The following is an 18926-nucleotide window of genomic DNA, read 5'->3' on the forward strand; positions in this document are numbered from 1 at the left end:
TTGAATTTGGAGGCAAGGACAAGTGCCTGCGTGGGTGTTAAAAAGCACAATAACATGAATGGTTGTACCACTGCTGTGCAGCAGCTCTTTGCAATAGAAGTGAGCCTCTTCTCTGTGCTAATCCGCTATTCACTCAGACTTCTTGATATTGACAAGAATCTGTGTTCAAATGGTGTGCGTGCTCTTATCACTGCTTTGACCTTACTTAACAGGTTCAAGTCTGCCCCCGGATTAGCATTTTCTTCAGCATGTAACTTCAACGCAGTTCTTGTTTTCTATCTGAGCTGCTATCTTCTTGACAGCACACTTCCTTTCAACTGACCCATTCCCATCACTCTCCTCCATCTTACTCACTGCAGAGCTCATCAGGGGGGAGTGATGAGAAAGTGCCCTGGAGGTTTTCCTGTCTACACGTTCTTACAATAAACCTTGAATGTCAGTGTTAAAAATGAGAACAAACGCACTCATCTACTCATACATCACACACTGATAGAAGCTGGCTTTCAAGCTCAGCGTGCACACACACACACACACACACACACCATAACCCCAAACCCAGCCTGACACACACTCACACACACACAATAATGAGTCATATGACTGTGCGTGTGTGTGTCTGGAAAAACCTCACGTTAAAGTCAGATGAAATATGGATTGAAATTACGCCTTAACTCTCCCCTATCTATTCATCTAGATAAAAAGGAAATCAGCTTTTTGTGGTTCCAGAAATGTGAAACGAAGCCAAGCTGATCTGTAATTTTGTTTATTGCAGCGCCGCATTAGGCTCTCCACAAGCTGCTTACTTTGGTTTCTCATGGCTTTGTGCTTTACGCTTTTCAAGCCCCACTCCTCGTTTTTTAATCTCTCTGGAATTTTTTTCCTTTCTGCAGACTTTTGTGCATTATTATCACGCTTCATTGAATTCCCAATTTGTATCGAGCATTTTGCGCTCTTGTTCTCTGATAAACAATTTATAAATCTAATGTGCCACACACACACACACTGGGACAAATTATATGGTCTGAGTGTGCACGCTCCTGCAAAAAGCAGCCATTATGGTACAATTTTGATATCGTAAACACATTATTATGCTTCAGATCTATTTACTGCTGCTTAATTTTTGTGCAATTTTCAAAGTGTAAGTCTTGCAATTTCCTAATTTGATGTATACAAATTGAAAAAAAATGTCTGCTAAATATTTGTTTAGCTCAGATTTAAAAAAAAGTCAAGCAAAATAAAGCAGCAGGAGGAATGCTGTGACTGTCTGTCAGCAGGTTGTTAATAAAAAAAGATGCTCATTAGTTTAAGTAGTTGGGAAAAGCACAAACTTCATTTCATGATCTTGAAGTATTGAGAGTTGTTAGCAAATACATAAAAGTAGAGAGCCCATACATTCATAAAGTTGGATTAGTTCTTTTCCATGACCTAAATATTATTTGGCTTCTTTCTTTTGTTGCTGTCGGCCTATCACAAACAGATAAAGCTACTGAATAGGTTGTGTTATAGCTTGTTATGCAGCCTAAGGACAAATATCTTTCAGGGGACAAAGGCCACAGCTAAAAGCAAACTCAATTACTCACATGACCAGAAATACTACTTATTACCTACTGGCTGTAGAAAAAAAGCAAAAACTAAAACTAAAAGTGAAGCCTTGCTTCCACAGCAGCATCTCTGTGGATGGTAGTTTAGATTCTGTGCTGGTTGTTAGCGCTGTGTTTGACAGGACATTTGGGGCCACAGTGAGAAATAATAAATAAATGACAGGTGAAAAGAAAAAAAACACAGAAGAAAACTGAGGCAGATGTCATGTTACCATCAACTGAGAGGGGAAAAAAAGAGAAAGAAAATGGTGCTACACTTGTAGAACAGCACTGACATGTGAAAGAAAACAAAACAACTTGGGATATCCACAAGAAATAAACCCTTCCTCTCCAGCCATCCACCAACTCAGATGAACATTTCTCCCTCAGTTAATGCTGCACTCCTGACCTTAATTCAGTACCTCTCCTCAGCTAACTCATGCCGGCCCGGCAGGTTGTGCCACCTCCCACCGATGGAGAAGAAATGCTGAGACAGGCTGCAGCAGCTGGGGGCCATGAGCTACACACAGAGTGATGCCGAAAGCTGCATCATTACGGTCGGTCACCCACCGTTTAGCAGACACACCCTGTGTCTTCTGTATCTGCTGATGAACAACACTGTGAGCCAGCATCACCCTGTTCAGAGGCACTAAACTGGGCAGGGAGCAAATGCACCATCTCTGCAGCAGTAGTAGGTTAGTTTGTAAAAAAGGCACAAAGTTGAAGGGCAACAGCTCGACTGTGCAGTGCATCCCTGTTGATGCACTTTGGTTGGGCAAAGTCGTGTCCTTTAAATGGCCCTTATGCAATTTAGCAGTTTCTTTTCAGAAACGGTTGGTGTGCAAAGCATTTCAGGCTCCACAACAGATACGTGTGGGTCTGACAGGAAGTCATTTGGTGCACCTGACTTTTCAACAACTTCATCTATTTGATGAATATACATGGGGACATCCAGAGGTGGTGTGTTTTTCTATGAATCCTCCTCTACAGCAATTCTCCTGAAATTGTATCCATCAACAGATCATCCATCCCGTCTTTTAACCCACTGCATCCTGTACAGGGTCACAGGGAGGCTGGAGTCCATCACAGCTGTCACTGGGTGAGAGTTGGAATGCACTCTGGACAGGTCACTAATCTACCACAAGGCCTAAAAGATGATATGTTGTTTTTTCCTTATTTATGACCAACTGCTTGCACAACCAAAGGCCATGTGCTTTGTCTTGTATTTAGCACTAATTGCTAAATGTTAGCATGTATGCTAGAATGGTGAGCGTTACACTTGCAAAACAGCATGTTAAATGTGGCATGCTAGCATTAGCATTTAGCTCCAGGGCTGTGTCCAAGTACCAAATTGTTGGGCATCATGCAAGATGGGTCTAGCATGAATCTGGAAACCGGCACTTGGGTCATTATTGATCCAAACCATTTTGGCTACGTGAATAGATGCATTAATATTCATTGATTTTTTAGGAGACCTTGATTCTTGCCACTCCCCTTCACACACACACTTTGAATAGACCTTCATGTGAACATCATTATTAATTCATCAACCTGCCAGACTGGGTTTTAGCTGTAATACATTTCAAGATTGAGCTATCTTCTCCGGCAAGGCTGTGAGTGATTAATGATTGAGTAGAGGTGAGCATTGGCTTGGTCCACTGAAAAAAAATAAAAAAGTATGAATGTGCGAGAAAGTCTGGGCAAGGATTCCAAATGATCTGAACTTTTATGCAGGAACGCTCCACTGAACATCAAAGTGATCATATAAAGTCATTAAACAGCATCGGGCACGGAGAGCAGCATCTATCTCTTGGCCTGCTTTATAAAATTCAAGTATCTCTGACAATGCCGTGGGATCAAATCTGGTTACACACAGCTCTAAGCTTATCCTGTCTGTGTGATGGTTGCTTTTGTCTGGCCTCAAAGGCTTCTGAGCTCTGCAGTCACCTCAAATAAGAGCCGGGATAGAGGGGGAAGCTTCAGAGGGTGAAAGGTATCAACATATGCACAAGCAGAGAGCGCGAATTATTTAAAAAGAACACACACACACACTGCAAGCTCGGCAACGTTTCCTCAGCTCTTTGGTTTTCCGTTATGTTAAAAAAGACTCACATGTAACACACAGGCATGAGCGCACACAGACACACAACCACTTGCAGACAGCACACATCCCTCCTCGCTCAAACTACCCAACACTTTGTAGACAAAAGATGAAACAAGACCTTTTGAAGGTCGACGTGTAACAGTTGAGAGATGTTGGAGCCCTGGTTGTGCGGAGGTATTGTTTTGGTGTGTGTGTGTGTGTGTGAGACGCCTGGCCTCTTATCTCTGTTGATGTGATGCCTTCATCCTGCTCTGCCCCTATGTTACTAACTCTCCACCTGCGCTTTCATGTTCTCACCCTTGTCTCTTTCCGGCTGTACCAGCAAAAGAGCTGTCACCATTCTGACAGCCAAAGAACACGGAAGCCATGTTTCAAAATAAAAAAACAACAATCCTTTGGTAAATATGTCTTCTATTTTTAATTTCATGACATTTGCAAAAGCACACCTGAGGAGGAGCACGTCAGCGGAATCACAAAAAAAAAATGTCAAGGCGTTTGACCGGCTGAGCTTAGTCATCCAGCAGCGAGCACAGACTTGCACTATGCTTTTAAAACTCAGTGTTTTGAAGTCTTGAAGTACCAACAGTATAAAGTTGCAGTCCAAACTGAAGACAATCTCCTCACATCTGTGACAAGGGATGATACAATTTCACCGCACACAGTGATGGAGATCTGTTGGAACTTGACTTTGCTCCTTGCCAGCGATTCACTTTAATTCTTAACCTAAACTTGAACTGAGCATGCCTCTACTGCCAGTTTTCTCTAAGTGTTTCTGGCCCTTGACCTGGCTTCACCAGGTCTCACAATTCTCAAGACCTTAGCGATTAAAGAGCCGTCAAGCTGTCATGCTAATTTTAGTGTTGCCTTCTTTTGTCTTCGTGTTTTTAACATTCTTGGATAAAGGGCCTACTTTTAAGAATGACTGAATGTCAAGACCATCAAGATCACACAGAGCTGTCTAAATAATTTCCAGCCAATAATTTACTCTTAAACAAGATTACTTTAGAAGACAAGAATGCTTTCCACCTACAGATTTTAATTACTAACAAATCCTTCCCTCCTATGTTGAGTACACAGCTGTGTTTATGCTGACACTATCAGCAATGGTGGAAAGGATACTCTTAACACAACCAAGGGTCATTCTACACACAAAAACAATGTTTGAATACGTACATAAAACAGAGGTTTTACCATCTATAAAACTACCTGACTGCAACATGTTCCTACTTTAATGTTAATCAGCCTTAGTTTTACACGGAGCAGCGCACGGACTACTTGGTCGAAATGTCTTGTTCTGTTTTAACCAATCAGCATTCGACATACACACAGTCCTCGGTCACTGTCACCAATAGGTGACACGTGTTGGCTGGTCTCAAATGACAATAATCCTTCAATCTACAAACATTAAGTGCAACACAAACAGACATGCAGTAATACAAATCAGTGTAGACACTTCTCACATGGCTAGGTCATAAATACATAGTGTACAGGGAAGAAGCACAAACTTGTCAAAATAGAAACTGATCCACTGCAATGCATACTTATTACAAAAGGCCAAAACACTAAGAAGCCATTGGTACGTTAATTTTGTTAATGAGTTAGCATTAGCTTAGTAAATAAGCCAGTTTAATACCAGATCCATTGAAATTCACTATGCAATCTACTACATGTGAGTACATCACTCGTCAGGTCACTTCCCTTGTGCTAACTGTAGCTAGCCTTCGAAGATAGATAGATAGATAGATAGAGAGAGAGAGAGAGAGAGAGATAACACATTTGAGGAGACATATGTGTTGATCCCTGCTTACGGGCACCTTCCTTTGCTGTCCACTGATACGGAAACAAAATCAAAATAAAACACAACGTCATCTTGTGATTGCAAACTACTGCAAACCAAACAAGCTGCTGCGTACTCCTGTGATTAGTCTGCGTTACGTAGCTACCAGATGGCTGTCACTAATTACTTGCATGGAGGATGTTAAATGTCTCAGGATTTTAGAATAATGACAAACTTGTCAAGTGAATTATGGCAGAGAGCAAAAACAGACCACGAGGCAGTGCAGCTGAGAGTAGAGGTTAATGCACAGTGTTGTCACGCTTTTAGTGCAAAAACCAGGACAGAGTGAGCATGAACTTTTACCCATTAACGCCTCAGGACGAGGCCCACAGCACTGTGGTTCTTCCTGTTTGGTGTCTTTTGGATGTAGAAGAAAAACATAAGAATGTAACAGCATGCCAATTGCTCATTTGTTACTTTAGCAGGAGGAAGGAGCACATTTTAGCATCTATCTGTGTAAATAATAAATGTATGTTCTTGAATACTTTGCTAGATATATACTGGGTAAACATGTGGGAGGTACAGAGTTAGTCCATTTAAAGTAACACATTGTCTTTATTTGTATCTAATGCACAATGGGACATAATACCGTTTATTAGTAACAACTAATAAGTGTAAAAATATAATAATTTATCTAAAGGATGTTAAGACACTGCAAAATGTGTTTTTTTGTTCGTGTTTACACGACTGTTTGTGTCACTGTGAGGCAGCGTGGAGGCGTGGATGGGAATCGTTTCCTAGCCCCTGATTAACGCCGCTGATTAAAGAGCAGGCTGCGCCGGTTAATAAGCGACTAATCCCACTGCCCTTTCTGCTCTGTCAGTCCAAACAGATGAGCTCGCAGGTCAGGGACGTTCTTCAAGGCAGGAGTCTCCGGCAAATGAACAACAGTTCAACTGAACACATCTTTGATAACCCTGTAATCTGCGTAAGTATGTAAATCTCATCTAATTAAAAACAAAATACTATAAAAGCTGCTGTAATTAATACTCAGTATTAACAGTTAATCAAATGAATGTGTTCACAGTGAGAAGCTCTGAAAGAACACAGTAGAGTTTTGGTTCCACTGCTTTAAAAAACAAACCAAAATACAGATTAAAAAAAAAATTACCAACAGTTAGAAACTACCAGTAGCTATAACTATAACACTCCCCATTAATTGCATATTAGAATGGACAAAATAAATAAATGGTACATTGTGAAATAAAAGTTAAATTAAATTCATAAATGTTAATTTATATAATTTATTTCATATTTTTTGCAAGAAATTATCTTTTTTTTTTAAACCTAATTGGTTAAATTCAGAATAAATAATCTCAAGCGTCCAGTGAAAACTGTCCATGGTGATGTCTCTGAACTAGAGTGATGCTTATTTAAAGCATCCATTCTGCATTTTGGAGACTTTAATTAACCTGCATTTTAAATGGGGTCAACGCAAAAACATGAATATGTCACAGTGCGTGCAGAATTATACAAAAATAAGCACGACAATATACTGACAAACTAGGACTATAGATAATAGATGTATGTTGTCATATGGATGAACCGAGCCACCATTATGTTGTAATGTCTCCCTCTGTGCCTGCTCTCATACAGTCATACAGTCAGTCACAGTAATACAGTCAGACCACATAAATCACCAGTGGAGCTAAAAGCACCCATTACTTGCCTGGGAAGTTTGACAGACAATGACAATTGGTTGAAACAGCAGCTTCAGCAGGGTTCGACTGTCATGGGGGATAATGTTTCATTTCTTTTGTTGCGGTGCGGTGAGTGACCTCTCACCTTTTCTAACCCCTCTCCTAAATCAGTTGCTGTGATGTGGATCACATTCCAGCCTGTTTACATTATCCCCCCTATGCCAGACGCTGCCACCAGCCTTTCACACCTGTCCCGTCATGTCCTCAGAAAGGAAACTGTGATACATTTTCAGAGTGGAACAGAAAGACCTTTGTGTGTGGGGGGGACTGAGTGTGTGTGTGTGTGTGTGTGTGGTGAGAAGTAAGCTCTCATTGTACAGGCGATTCATAAGTGCCTGCATGCATAGTCGGCTAAGAGATTGCCCACACAGATTCGCACAGAGGCACTGAGAGACACACATATTTTTGCACATGGAGCTGTCAAAACGTCAGAGGAGTGAGTTATGGAGCTGCTCTCGATGTGTCTGAACACGGAGGGGCAGATTCCATTGCTGTAAGGAGTGATAAATGAGGGAGAAGTAGGCAGCAGGAGCTTCTCACTCCGACGGAGATGCCACAGTCGCTCACTGGAGGGACCGGGAAGGCAGATATGTGCCGTCACCTCAGTGCCATGCATTCCCAATTCATACATATACAGTAACAGCTGCATACAAACCCTCACTGTCCTATTATAATAAGAAAGTTTTCTTTTGCTAGAACAGGTCTTTCATAAGTTAAAGTAATAGTGCAACATTTTGTGGGAATTTGGCAGCACACACACGTCCTAGTTAGCTTAGCATAGCCTGGAGACTAGCCCACATACACACAGCTGTAAAGCTACATAAATATGTTCAAAACAACAACAACTATCTAAGAAGTTACAATAAATAACCTGAAAGATACACACTACTTTACCAAACTGTTTTCCTTTATACAACATAGAAACATGCAGCAAACGCAGCACGTTTCAGCTTATTCAGACGACATTTCCCTCGATGATTTTTGCAAAATTAGTTGTTTTCTACCATCAATAACCTTGTTAGTGTACTATACAGGTATCATTGTTTTTTGTATGCTGTGCATTTTTCACTGATGAACAGAACTGCATTGTGGTTCTAGTGAGAGAAGCTGCTGGTGTATTAGAAAAGAGAAAGAAGACTTCAGCGTCTTCTAACATGAGATTGATAATGATGCTGCTGCCACTGATGATAATGACCCAAAACACTCTCTGATGTTTTTCATCTGCTGAAAATGCTGATTTCCAGTTTAGTTTTCTACTGAAGAGCCTTTTCTTTTACACATTCTTCCCTTCCCATTAGTGGAAGATTTCTTCAAAATTTTTATCCCCTTTTTGTGTTGTCTTTTTGCCAGAATCCATAAGGCTATGTATGTTATTTCATATAGTGTTTCTGTAGGGATATAATAGAAAATGGTTGAAGATTTAATTATTATTCACCCCGGCTTTACACTAATATTTTTTAAACCTACAAATGAGTGCGGTTGCCCTGTTCGCTCCGAGGGCAGCCATTTTGAAAGTGTTTATGAACTCTGCATCCACTTATTACACACACACACTCCACCACACACTCCACATGACCCATTTCTCATCGTCTCCACTCAACACCGGGATATTGGACTAATGGGCCTAATAGTGCGCCCACTGGTATTCAAAGAATCATCGGTATAAACATGGTAGCATAAACATAAAGGTTGATCTGTGTGAAGAGAAACAACAAGAGATAGAGAGGACACACACACACAGGAACAGGAATACAGTGATGGTGAGTGATAAAACTGACGTGCTGAGAGACACAGAGAGAGCCGGGGATGACGGACGCCAGACTGACAGGAGGCACCAGCAGAAGGAACGATGTGAGAAGTGCATCTCACTGCGCTGCTTAGCTGTCAGCACCCCTGGTGTACAATCTAAACATCAGGCCCCCTTTGATTGTGACATTTTCTGTTTTTTTATTCTTTGTAGCTTTTGTCGGAGCACAGAGTAAGTGCTGTCGGGTGAAATGAAAGCAGAAGAAGAGAGAATCTTGAGGGGGGAGAAGAAGAAAAAAAAACCAACACTGTCTCGCCAGTTGCATACAAAAGAAAACACTTGTCTGTTCGGACTCCGGTTGTTCAAAAAAAAAAAACGTATATTCCCAGAGCTTGAGTGATTTAGGCGCATCTTTCCCACATGCTGTTATTACTGGTGCTTTTTTTTTTTTTTTTTTTTTTAGATACTGTATTAATCCCAGAGGGAAATTCGTTACGGCTGCTGCACAAGCAGTGTCATACAATGACTAGCAAGGCGTGCCACAGGCTAGGGTGAAGTGTCTTGCCCAAGAACACACAACAGTGACTAGGGAGGAGTTGGGATCGAACCACCAACCTTCCGGTTATTGGACAACCCTGCTGTCCCACTGCGCCACTGTTGCCCCAAACTTGGTTAGAGATGCCACGAAGTAGGTGGCAATGCCTTAACCGTATATGTGTTGCAGGCCACAGGGGCCAATTCCATCCTTGTCAAGGGGAGTGCTAACCTTCTCTCCTTTCACGACGATGAAACTGAGATGAGAACAGTTTCCACTGTCTGACTTTTATTTTTGGAGAGACTCGGCTGAGTTGATAGTTTTTTGTCTGCTGAAGAAGAAGAAAAAAAATCTTTCAGTTGAGCTCCTGGAAATGAATTCTTCTGTATCCATGCACACACGCTTGTATTCATTCCAAGGAGCAGTTATTGGATTATTGGAAAATTACATTTATACAAATGTGCTCATTACTGAGCAAATTAGCACAGCTAACAATTTCCTTTTGTCTTGAGTCGTCCTGATTTAATAAATGGTAATTATCTCCAGGCATGTGTAATAAAAACACATGAAAACAATAGAGCTGATAGGTTTAGGGATGGAAATTTAAGCCTGGAAAGTTACATTGTGTAAATTATATTTTGTACAGAATGAATTAAGTTTCAGGAGGAGCAAAAACTGGAATCACAGGATTGAAAATATTCCTACTGCAGAAATGTTCTCCAGCACAGACTCACAACTCTGAATGTAAACTGCCTTTTTCTGTCGCCAGGTTTCATTCATTAAAGCTTATTTCGGTTAAATCCCTTGAAAAAATAAATAAAGGCAAACATGATTCAAGTGAACTAAAAACATCTGCTGCTGTTTGTGATCTTTTTTTAACTGAGGGGGAGAAATAAACAACACAACAACAGTTAAACGCCTTCAATTTTACAGCTGACTCACAAACAAATGCTTTTACGCATGAATTATTCATGTAGGACTGAGGGGCACGCACACAACTCGTATTTTACATTTCATTCGGGCTTGTTTTCACTTCTTCTTCTTCTGCTCCTCTCACAGATAAGGTTCCCTCTTTCCTCCACAATCAGCCAGTGTTAGATCCCTTTAATTAGCCAAACCTCTTCTCTTTGATTTGTATCACTTTTAAACTTTACGTCTCTATTTACCATTCCTCCATAGCAATGAACATATCAGCATTTTGCAATTATACCAAAGGGCTCATGGTGGAGACTAATTAATTAACTATGTGTTCCCTCCTGCACTTAGAAGAGAAATGGGGGGGGGGGGTTATGATGGCTGGATTCAGTGTGGGAGGTCATGTGGGATTAGATGCATGTTTTTAAAAAATAATTGGTTTCTTAGTCGTCTTTGGAAACACTAACTTCTGCCTGTTTTTCCTGCTCATGTCTGTTTTTTAGTTGCCGATTCGTTCGGCTGAATATTCAACAGCTGTCGAGTTGGTCCATTCAGCTTTAAGTCTGTGGAGACACGTGGCATAATAGACTGAAAGGTTAGCTAGTGGAGCAGCGAGAGGCATGTTCCACTCGAGTCTCTACTTTAAATTGCTGGTATTCATCAACTTAAGTGATGAGTCCGCATGATGAATGGTCTCTCATTAATATCATTATGCTATTAGGCTGTGTCTCTCTCACTGCGCTCTGCCTGGAATATGCATATGCACTCCCTCCCTTTGCTTGTGTCTTATGTAGGTCGTTTTTCTTCACTTTTTTTTCTCTCTCTCTCTTTATTGTTGTGTTTACTGTATTTGTAGAACTACTGTGTGGTTCATCTCTTCCAGAAAACCTGTTTTTTTTACACAAATGGAGCACCTTTGTCAACACTGTCAAAATGTCTAGACCGTTTGTTATGATCCCTAACAACAAGTGGCTCAACCAAAGTTCACGGACACATCAAGGGGACAGTGGCAGTTCAGACGTGTCTATAATAACAGCAGGACAGATTGGACTGAACATGTTCTGCACAGCAAGGATTAGCAGCACTTATCCAAACTTGTATATTATACAGTCCGAGCTTTTTAGCTCAGAGACATAAGATGAGGGAAGAAACCTTTAATGTTGTAGAACTTAAACTCTGAAACATAAATGTGCAAATCTGTGATTATAAGCTGAAAGATTACATTTCAGACCAATCGCAGTTTCGCACCTTTTACAACCTGCTGAGGTCATTGAGAGGCCATTACAAGTAGCACACTGACAGTCAAAGGAAGCACATTTAATGCCACACAGCGCCCAGGGCTTCAACACTCCAGTGATGACCTCATATTTTGTGAGGTAAACAGTAGAATTACTGTAAGGCATTGAATTACAAAATCCCCTTCCATGACCTGTCAAGGTTATATTACGCTTAACACAGGATATTTTCTCATGAAGTAAAAACTGCATTTAGAGTAAATCTGATGGAACTGATGAAGGCCTTTAGATGCATCCATATTGGAACTTACTCATTGACAGAAGCTGATGCTAATGAGCAGTGACAGCTGCTACTGTTAACTATTAGCACGCTTCGCCAAGACTTGATATCATTACAAACAGACCAAATCACACTGTAGTGTTTACAGGTCTGGTAACACTTAGCAGAAACTCCCTCACAAACTTCCAAACCTTAGACTCAACTGTTTCATATTGTTATAGGTACGCAGTGCTAGATTGCACCAGCCTAGAAAAAGGGGCATCAACCTCAAATGGTGATGTAAAGAGCTGGAGGTGCAATCATGCAGCTGCAATATTTGCATCAGACAAGTGAAGCCAGCTCATAAAAAAAAACAAAAACAAATGACAGTTTGGGACCAGTCTGATATAAAAAAGGCATAAAGCTCTTCACACACAAACACACCTTCTATGTAGATTTGTCTTCACAAGTTACGTACAGATCTCCCCAGCTACAGGCGACCTCCTGCTAAAGCTGTCTAAGCAGATGTTCTTGAACCCTGGTGGCCTATGGGCAGGATGATGCCTTATAATTATGGATATAAACAGATTGTGCACATGGCTTAACCTGCCATGTGTGATGAATGGCAGCCCAGTCCTGCTGTATAAACTGCCAATGCCAGAATGAGAGTCCTCTTGGCCACACAGGGTCAACTACACGAAGAAGACTTAATGAGGGGGGCCATCCAAACAGCCTGGGTGTCCATCTGTCTGCTCTCTCTGCTTTTACATGTCACACATGTTGTAGAGACGGGAGCAGATCGAGCTGGACTAGTGGGACTGCAGAGTGAGGTGTGTAAATGCATCACAAAGGAAAGAACACTTTCACAGAGAAAGTGACAGCTTTCACACCAACACAAGTAGAGTTAGGTCTTTGAAAAGTGCAGAAAGCAGAGACCTGCTGTCCAAACCACGTCAACACTGCCTGCTTATGAACAGTCCAAAAAAAAAAAGACATAATGAAATTGCAGTTTTATTAGAATAATTAGGAAAAAATGATTATCTCCACAAAATGTTTTGCATAACATTACGGTACATTAAATGTCAAAACCTGATGCTAAATGCACTAAACGTGTCGTTTTGTTTTGTCATTTACGCCGAGGAAATGAGCTCTGTTCTGGAAAAGGTCATCAGTCATTATTGAAAATCTCAAAAATGAAATACTTGACCTTTTTGTCACAAACTAAACAGCCCCCCCCCCAACACACACATAACAGTGTTTGAAGGAGTATTAGATGCCAAAACACTGCACAGTATTTGATAATAGAAGCATTCAACTTCATGTCTTAACAGACTTCGTGTGTCATTTTTTGCTGACATTGCAATAATTTCTATCTATTGATGAATTCTTTCTCTAATTTTACCAGATGGCACAACAGTCACTATCAGGTTCTTTCTCATATCTTATCATGTCTTCAGTTCTGTGAGTAAGAAGCTGCCAGACAGAATCAAATGTGGAGGTCTGATCTTTCCCTAAATATGTATTTTCTTCAGCCAGTGGAGGTCTGAGAGCCACATCTGAGCAGATGGTGGCTCTTTTCTTTTCCTTATTGAGATATAATTAAAAAACTTGCAGTGTGACTGCAAGTTTTTGAACACTGACTCACATGAGGGTGTACATTTATGACTTAAGTAAAGCACCGGCTGAAAGTTTAGACACAGCTTTTCATTTTTTGTTTTTTTTTTCCTTCGTTATTTGCTATGCTTCATTTTATGCCAAAAAAATTCAACTAAACAGGCAAAACTAATTTAAAGAGTTTAAAAACAACATTACCTAACCGCTTACCCTGTTCTTTTACTCCTCACTTTAACTAGTTTTTTTTCAGTGTTTTGCCAAATAAAACCTTAAAATAAGTGGAAATAAAACCGCCCCCGGTGTCACAAGGATGAGAACTCCAGACTCCAAGGTTCGCATCTGCCATGCTGCCACCAAAACCCAGGCTAGTAACCATCTGCATCTGCATCTGCGAACAAAACCACCTGCAGCTGAATGTCACTAAGACAAAAGAGCTGGTGGTGGACTTCAGGAAGCACCAGACATTCCCAAACCTGGTCAGCATAAAAGGCACCAACGTGGACATTGTGGACAAATACAACTACAAATACCTTGGTGTCCACATTGACTGCAAACTAGACTGGTCCACAAATGCAGAGGCAACATACAAGAAGGGACAGAGTCGCCTGTATCTCCTAAGGAGACTTAGGTCTTTTAACATCTGCCAGACCATGCTGCAGATGTTTTACCACTCGGTGGTCTCCAGCGGCATCTTCTACGCTGTAGTGTGCTGGGGCAGCAGGATGAAGATGGCCGACACCAACAGACTCAACAAGCTCATTAGGAAGGCTGGCTCGATACTGGGAGTGGAGCTGGAGTCTGTGGTAGAGGTGACGGAGAGGAGGATACTGAGGAAAGTATTCGTAACATGTCTCACCCCCTGCATGACACACTGCTGTCCTACAGGAGCACATTCAGCGGTAGACTGAGACTACCGAGGAGCTGCACAGAACGCCACAGGAGGTCCTTCCTGCCAGTGGCCATCAGACTGTATAACTCCCCCCTTTCTGTGGGGAGAGGAGTTAGATGATCATGTCATGCATCACTTTCATTCCCTCCACTGGTCTATATTTGTATCCATGCATCATATATTGTGCTCATACTGTGTACTGTACTCTGATTGGATTTTTGTGACACTTATACTCTGTACTTAACTGCATTTAATGTAACTTGATACCTCTGGCACAAGAATTTCCTTCGGGATTAATAAAGTTTTATCTTATGTTGTCTTATCTTATCTTATGTACAGGTGCTACGCTGAAGAAAGGAGGAGCTGCGATGGAGTGTGCTTTATTCAGGATTCAATAGTTAATCAGAACAGCACAACAAGATATTTTTAATTTTCCACTAAAAGCAATAGGAGCACAGTGAAAAACACATACATGTGATTTCCTGAGCCCTGATGGATAGAGAATTGTGTTAGATGACCTGGTGTCCAAAATCACTTGACATCCAAATGTGTTATTTAGTAGTTTTGATGTCTTCATTAATAATTTAAGTTGTTACATAGTAAAATAGTATAATTATGTGTGGAAAAACGAATTATTTATGATACAAATATTTAAAACTCTGAACAACATGTGTCAAACCCAAGGCCAGCAGGCCAAATCGGGCCTGCTGCACCGTACTGTGATTTCCAAAACATATATGATCCAACCAATGTCTGTTTTTGTAAACGTAAGATTTTCATCTTTCATATAAATTTAAACAACCCACAAACATTCAACTAAATAAAAACCACAGTCACACTAACAAAAGTGATTTATTTTGTGCAGCAAAGATCAAAGGCAGGCGCTCCTCCTCAGGCTGAGAGTGCAGCTCACAGCTTTAATTGTTGTACGGCTGTGAACAATAAAGGTGTTTCAAGCCGAAATGGAAAGTGGATAAGTGGATGAACACAGTTTCAAAGATGGACACAGCAGTATATTATTTAAATAAAGCTGCCTGATGTGTGAAGAAAAAGTCCCTGTCCTGAAGGAAAATTTTTTCAAGCGTGATTACTCGACTAAAGACAGAGAACAGAAGGAGCAGGGGGACCAAGGAGAAATGAGGCACGCAGAGGCGGCCGACATCTTAGTTTTGTGGTGAGTATCAATAATAGTGATAGATACAACACCCCCCCAACTTGAGTTTGACACCCCAGCTGTATAGCAATAGCATTAGCTGGACCTATATGCCGTACATTTCTCTACAGTACAGAGCTGTGTGTTGTATTCTCTGACTCCCACATTCTCAGAAAAAAAAAACAAATTGCACAAATCCTACAACCATTATCTTCCTTTACTTTTGCTGTTATCTGTGTATTATGGTTAGATATTTTATGAGGTATTATGGCTATTTGCTGAAACCTGTGGCTCGCTGCAGTGTTTGCGGTAATGCTCCACAGAAAACACAGCCGAGCCATGCACTGGAAGTGAACCCTCCATCAATTCCAATGACCATTACAGCACAACTCAGCACATGACACGTTGAGTTTCGGGATAAACAATACAGCTGCTTAACATTGGCTGTTTGCGTCATCGCTGACGAGAAAATCTGCAGGAATGAAAATCGCAGAAAGCAACGATACCACAACAAACATGTAAAAATGGATCCACAGGGCTGTTGTGGAGAACAGAAAGTGGAAGTTGCTCATGATTTTCTGGGCCCTGATGTGGTTTGCTCAACAATTTTCCCTCAGTAATCTCCACTGGCAGCGCGCTGAAAACATTCTGTTTGAATCTATCAGCCGACAGCATTGTCTGGTCTTTATTAACAGTCTGAGGATAGCCTGCGCAGTCAGACCAGTGTGCTCCCTTCCTCATCTAATATTCGGCCGGAGGTTGTATGACATTCCTCGGGGCATGTGCCTGACATTTGGAAGTAGACTCTTATAGATAGAGTAATAATGTCACAGGGGCTGTGGGTGTATTTTTGTCTGGAAAAACAGAGAAACAGCAGACAGACGGGCATTGTCTAATGTGGAGAAAGATTTAATCTGCAGAGACAGACGGACGAGTGATGGAAATAACCTCAGAGAATATCGAGCGTTCTGTTTTCTTTAACTGCAGAAGACTGTCTGTATAGGACAGTTAAGGAATGTGCACACAAGTCATTGTAATCAGAAAATAAACACACACTTTGAATGAGTTTGACTCTCTTTGAAGTCTTCAATGAGAAGAAATGCTTATTTAGTTTATTAATGTATACAAAGAACATCACATTTATGGCACACACTGCATTAAAACTTTGTTCCTACAAAAACAAATCCCTACTGCTGTCTGCTTTACAGACAAAATAACTCTACAGGGTCTACAAGTATCTATCTATGTATGGTATGAAGAGTCTGTATCAGAATTAAGATTTTCAGATCCATCACATGATCAATGAATACTCCAACTGATCATTGTCTCAGATCTGGTCATCTTACAGGTAAGCATTAATGCCGATACCACATAAAACTCTGAATGACTAAGGTCCTGAACCTCCGTGGGCCTGATGAGAAGCAGCCAACATGTCAAAAGACAACCTGACAATTTTTGGCAGATGTCTTCTTGAACATTTCTCTGACAATTTGTACCAATGACCAACACTTAACTCCAGCACCCTAAACCCAGTGTCCTCCTCTCTTTGCTTCATAGAAAGCCAAATGAGTGAGGGAAAGAGGGGCTGGACTACCCAGAAAAGAATCAAAACAATAGCTATAGGAGAAATGTAAGATGATTTGACATGTAAAGCTCACAAAAATAGAATCCCAGAATGTGAATGTTTAATGTAAAACATGTGCGCTGTTGACCTGATGTGGCTCCAGGCGACATCTTGGTGTCGACAAGGAGGTGTATGGGACATGTTTAACATAATGTTATTTCCAAGCTACATATATACGAGTGTAATCGATACTCAAAAGCAAGACAGCTAAACTTTTCTTTAGAAGTACTTGTTCCTACAAGTTAAATACCACAAAGCACTTGGGTCAGATAAATCAGCACTGACCAGCAAAGACCAGTCAAACTTTTGGGGGAGGGAAGAAAAAAACCACATCATACTTGCAGCAGGTTGACTTTCACATGAGATTCCCTGTTTCAGTGTACTAGTCGCTGGTGAAACCATAAGAGCAGGCAACACGTGGAAAACTCAATACCTCCATGGTCCGTTGGACAAGATTTATTACTCACTGGTGTATTTTCCCACAAAAGTAACAGTATTGAAACAGACTGTATTGCATGAAGGAGTGGGCTGCATCTGGCTACGCATACATAGATTCGCTGGTCTGTGTGGGTGTTCCTGTGTTTGTAGGGTATAGGTACTGTAAGTGTATGTGTGTAAGAACAAAGTTGTTTGTGCATAGTGTGTGTGTATATATAGTATGCACAAACTGTAACGGATTAAAACGTGCACACGCTGCTGTCAGTGGAGGCTGATGGATGGGCTGGAACATCGTTTATTGACACAACACCTTCGTGTTTCACAAGGCCATCAGTCATACAAAATGCCCATCTGCTGCTCTAAGCATGACCAGCAAGGTGCACACACACACACACACACAGAGCTACTGAATGTTTTTTATACATTTCCTCCCAGTAGTCCTGACCTTCAGCAGTTCCCGCCATTCACCATTAGAACAGCTTTTCACAATAGAGGCCTTTCAGCCTCAAAGAAGACATATCTATATATTTCAAAAGGACACTTACTGTTAATATCAACCTATCAGAGTCATGCAAGGACCTTAAAATGCCAAGAATGCATCTTAAAAGATGCCTTTCTTGTGGTTCCTCTGTCCTACAAAATAACGCCATAAATCTCGACGACGAAGTGACCAGAAGCTGGACATATGTGGTACGAAGGAACCTTCTAAAACATGAAGTCTCCTGTGATTATGAGCTAGGAAAACAAACAAACAGTTGTGCTTTAAATTTGTTTTTGCTGACAGGGCCAAAGGACACAGTTGCCGCTCATTTCCCTCACTCAAATTATCCTTCACCATCCACTCACAAGCCAGCTTCTACTACATGCAATCATTGCAAATGATTGCTCAAACAGGTTCATAGCTTTGCTCCGTAGCATATTTCTTTTATTTGGATGTCAAGCGAGCAATAATTTCCCACAAATTTACATCAACAGAGAGCGACAAGAGAATAGTGTGTAGTCCACATTTCTCCTCTTATTATTATTATTTTCTCTGGCTCTCTGCAGCCTCTCCATGTTCTTTCTCTGAAAATCAAATAAAAAACACCACTGCCAACAATACTCCCTTTGTCTCAAACCCACAAATCTATTATTAAACACATTTTTTTTTCTAAGGAAGAAATGAATGATGCTTGACATGTTAATATTTGAGATCCAGTTTATTTGGCTAAAATCAATCAATGGTATGACATGTTATCCGGAAGAAAAAAATAAATAGCGATTAATTTTTGCAGGTTGGCTCGTCCCACCCTCCCC

At 40.9% G+C, this 18926-nt stretch overlaps 1 non-coding gene across 1 annotated transcript; it reads right to left on the bottom strand.

Moving 5' to 3' along the window:
• Positions 1-9632: 9632 nt before the first annotated feature.
• Positions 9633-9754, bottom strand: LOC114429296 (U6atac minor spliceosomal RNA). Its single transcript, XR_003669669.1, has one exon. It is a non-coding gene; the product is annotated as a U6atac minor spliceosomal RNA (small nuclear RNA).
• Between the last annotated feature and the right edge of the window lie 9172 nt (positions 9755-18926).

Source organism: Parambassis ranga, chromosome 24 (genome assembly GCF_900634625.1).
Source record: "Parambassis ranga chromosome 24, fParRan2.1, whole genome shotgun sequence".
NCBI classification, from domain to species: domain Eukaryota; kingdom Metazoa; phylum Chordata; class Actinopteri; family Ambassidae; genus Parambassis; species Parambassis ranga.